This window comes from Palaemon carinicauda, chromosome 13, assembly GCF_036898095.1.
Source record: "Palaemon carinicauda isolate YSFRI2023 chromosome 13, ASM3689809v2, whole genome shotgun sequence".
Taxonomy (NCBI): domain Eukaryota; kingdom Metazoa; phylum Arthropoda; class Malacostraca; order Decapoda; family Palaemonidae; genus Palaemon; species Palaemon carinicauda.
Genome location: NC_090737.1, coordinates 46,223,693 through 46,228,692, shown reverse-complemented (window position 1 = coordinate 46,228,692; position 5,000 = coordinate 46,223,693).

The following is a 5,000-nucleotide window of genomic DNA, read 5'->3' as shown; positions in this document are numbered from 1 at the left end:
GCCATCTGCAAGATATACTGTATAATAAGAATGAAAGACGATATGTGGGCATTAAGAATAAGAGGTAGGAGATTATAATATAAGCAGAGTAAGGAGGAGAAGACGATGGATTGACGAACTAAAAGAGTTTCTGGAGGTGGACTGGCCTAGACAGAAAGACCATAAACAGACGCAAGGACATGTCTGAGCCCTTCTTTCTGCGGTAGACTAGTAATGGCTGATGATATATATACACACACACACACACACACATATATATATATATATATATATATATATATATATATATATATATATATATATATATATATATATATATATATATATATATATATTCCATCAGGTTTCAATGTGAATAATAGTAAGAGAGTTATGACAAAAAAAATTAGTACAAAAATTTCGGAAAATCTTTCTCCATTATCAGATCCTATAACACAAAAAAAAATAATAAAATATAAAAAATATGGGCTATAAAATTCACTTTAATCTTATTAATGACTGGGGCAAATATTTTAAAACTATTTGAAAGGAAATCTAAATATAAAATATAAAATTGCATTTAGCATACAAAAATCTAGAGCGGCAGTTTTATAAACTCACGTGAATTAAAATCAAATACAAAATAGCTCGTATGCTGTCCTGGACACTTTTGGATTATGTCGGTGCTGGTATATTTCCTTCATTATTATTGCGTCCAGGCTACTCCGTAAAGTAGCAACAATAAAAAGTTTTTCCCTGAACATTGGATGGTGCTTGCTTTATGAAATGTCTCTGATGTCAGAATGTGGTTTTCTGCCACATAAAGTGACTATTCTCGGGGAACGACCAGAGTGCTCTGACAACCTTGTTCTGCAATGTTTTTCAATTTTGCTAATGTATGATACATTACAGTGACCACAATTATATATATATGTATATATATATATATATATATATATATATATATATATATATATATATATATATATATATATATATATATATATATATATATATATATATATATATATGGTATTCAAACAGAGATGTTCTAAGATCCCGATCTCTAAACTGGAAAAAACTTTTTTATCAAAGTTGATTAAAAAAGAAATAATTTTCAGAGAAACATATCGAAATAATTAATGTACAACTATACCGGGGAATCACTTATCTTAATATTTTTGGTCAAAATATGTAACTGAATATCTTTTTTCTGAGACTTTTATTTGCATTTTATCTGGTGGAAGCATGAGTTTTTTTAATCGTTTTCCCTTAGTAGCTATCACTAAAGTTGTAAAGAAATCCATTGTTGTAAAGCAATATTTTACGATAATTCGTTCTTCATTAAAGATAATATGCTCTATAAGAGAGAGTGTAGACAAGGGGAATTTAGTGCAGAGGCCCGTTTCTGTAGACAGATTTGTGAGCCATGTAATATTAGTTTGTATAAAAATATAAAAAAAAAATATATACGGTTATTTATTTCTATTTCACATGTAAAATTTATGCTTAGCAGTTTAGAATTCAAGTAATTAAAAAGATTTGGACAAGATTTGGGCTTGGAAATATAAAAGCGTATTATGAGCGTACCCTCAGTAAAGGCAGGAGATATATTTGTAAGACTCTGCCCTCAACTTTTACAAATAAAATTTTGGTAAATAAAAACAAACATAATCTAGCGGACAAACCCAACAGTTCCTTTATAGTATTCTTAGTAAAACCATTTACCTATTCAACGTTACAAAATATTTATCTTTTTTCACGCGGATATTTATTATTTCACTCATAAGTATATTAGTGAAAAGAAACTCAACCTCGAAGCTTGTCATCATAGGAGATCATAGTTTGCTATGATCAATACTGGACATATGTGTTTGTGATGATGAAAACCAACAGTGCATCCAATGGGTTTTGTTGTGATGCAAGAACAACTAGTATGATCAACAGTGTTTTTGTTTTTTCATGATTGTTTTCCTGGACTAGTAAGTTTTCGTTGCTTCTGGTGAGCCATGAACAAGATTAAAGCACAAATTACTTTAGCAAAATAAAGAGTCTGTTACTGTATTATACCGCATGTGTATTTTACATGATCGTACACTGTAACGGTATGTTTTATTTTTGTATATATCGATATCGATATCATTCTCCACACACATTTATAAACTGTTTAAGCCTGTTTGATTTAAATCATTGTGTTTGGAATTTTTTGCCATTGTTGCAGGGAAAGGCTTGTATATAAACTCATGATCCATTGAAATAAAGTTAGTTGCATTCATCTCACCTCCCAGTTACAACCTAACTGGTCGCCCTCACACTGGTGACCAGAGGAGTTCCCACTCCCTCCCGCCAGCCTAATCACTGCTGTGCCCCACTATATGAAGATGCTGCCCTCAGAACCTGTCTCCTCAGTACACGCCACCTCAATAAAACTGCCGCCCTTTACCAGCGGGGAAAAGTTCACTTGATTCCAGCGTGCTGAAGTCCAATTTTGCATTATGGGTGTGACTCAATTTATTACCAGAGCAGATTATATTCTCTTGGATATTATCAAGAACACTTTCCTGGAAATCTCTGATTGGCTTTGCGAGCTATGTGACATCCCAAAAGACAATAGACAAATATACCGCCCAAAGCATTATTTGCCATTGCCAGCTGCCCGCATGGCCAAACTTCTTTTGATCTCTCAACAGCTGTTGAGGGGCCGAAAAAGCGTCGCTCACCCTTAGGGAAATGACTAGTATTGCTCGCCTAAACATGACGCAGACGGCTCTCCTCATGTGAATCCACTTCATTCCCTTTTGGTACGACGCTTTCCTATATGCGCTGCCATACTCATTGTTGATATTTTGCTCATCAAGGAACTGAGAACAAAAGTTAATGCCCTTATGGGCAGCCACTTTACCACCTTCAAGACCTCCATTTACGCCTTCACTCCTGACAAAGATGACAACTATTTAATATCAATTAAAACTGATGTGAATGTTGTAAGACACAAATGACCACCCTTAGACATGTCAGAGCGACGACAAAACCGCCACCCCCCACCAGTCATTCATGCCCCAACCAATGACCTTTACAGCCCCTTGCTGAGGCCTATCAGCCGCAGTTATGCTATTACCACTCCAGAGTCTGGGCTGCTGCTGCAAAAAAAAGTTTGAACTGTCGTTAGTGGCCAAAAATAACATGCAAGTAAGCCATCACTAATCTTTTCTTTTTACATGATGCAGATATAGCCATGTGATTTTTTTAAGACCTGGGTGCGTGCCGGTCTCTTCTGCCAATGCCACTCACCAGGAGTAGACATAGTCTGTATGAATCTACAAACGTTCTCTTGGTAGTAGCCAACGGATCTGCAATCCCCACCATTGGTTACAAAGACCTTACATTACCATTTGGAAATCACAAATATCACTGGAATTTTCTCGCTGCTGATGTCACATTGCCAGCCGTCGGTGCAGATTTCCTCTCACATTACCACCTCTTTTTTTATGTCACTCACCGACAGCTAGTCATCACATACTCCTACTTATCCATACCTCTTCAACATGACCCCACCGACATCACTCTCTACATCAGCTCACCCATGGATGCCTAAGCCCACCTCCTCATGTCGTACCCAGAATTTTTCCGTCCGGTACGTCGTCAAACGACCAGAGTTCACGCTAATATGGTATCTGTCACCATATCAAGATTATGGAGACTCCCATGTTTGCATTATTACTTCATCTGTCACCAGATCGTTTGGCAGCCATCGAACAAACCTTTGTCAAAATGTAAGAAATTGGCTTTTGCCAAAAGTCCTCCAGCCCATGGTCGTCACCCTTACACATCGTTCTGAAGAAAGACGGCTCCCTTTGTCCGTATGGGTATTGTAGGCGCTTTAACATGCAGACAGAAGCGAATCACTACTCTTTCCCAAACATTGCCTACGTAACCTCCTACTTGCACAAAATTAATGTTTTCTCCACTGTCGACCTCTGGAAGGGGTATTATCACATGCTCTTGAGCCCAAGACCGCAATCACCATCTCCTTTGCTACATACACCTTCAATTACTTCAGTTTTAGACTTTGTAATGCTGGGGCCACTTTACAATGTCTAACGGATGGCATCTTAGAGGACTTCCCCTCTGTTCATGTTATGTGGACGACATATGTGTATTCCCTTCCTACAAATAGCAACACCTCCGTCAACTACTCATCGTGCTCGACTACCTACAACCAAATGGCCTTGTAGTTTGGTACAACAAGTGTACCTTTAGCGCCTAGAAAGTATTGTTCTTAGGGCACCACATTACTCCAGAACGAGTCAACCTCTTCCATGAGAAGTCAGCAGCTGTTCAGAACTCCCCACTCCCTCGATCATCAAAGCATTACAATGATTTTTGAGCATGATAAACTATTATGACTGTTTTCTGGCAGCCATCACCGCTATTCTAGCTCCCTTTACGCCTTCCTCAAGGGCAAGCTAAAAGTCCTGAAGTAGGGTACCCTTGAAGAAGTAGCCTTCTGCAGAATGCCCTATCAACCACTGCTACTCTCACTTTTTCTCTGCCACATGCACCACTCCTTTTCTCCACCGATGACAGTGACGTCGCTATAGGTGTAGTACTTGAGCATGCAGTCAATTTAAAGCTGCCCAAGGCAGAATCCAACTACTCAACCTTCAACCAAGATTTGCTAATAGTGCATTTGGTTGTTAGTCACTTTTGCCACTACTCGGAAAGTACAATCTTCATTTTTCGCATGAATCACACACCTCTGGTGCAAAATTCACTTGACAGTCTGATGCCTGTCTGCCATTATGTGCCGACATCTCTGAGCTGTGACTGAATACAATATTACCCTTCAACATATCCCTGGGAAAATGAATCCCATTACTGATGGATTGTCGAGAAACTAATTGGCCGCCATTCATCTGGGATTAGATTACAGCTTGGCAGAAGATCAACAAAAAGATCAAGAGTATCAAGCATGAACGACATCCTGCACATCCCTCTGTTAGAAAGATGACATTTTTAAC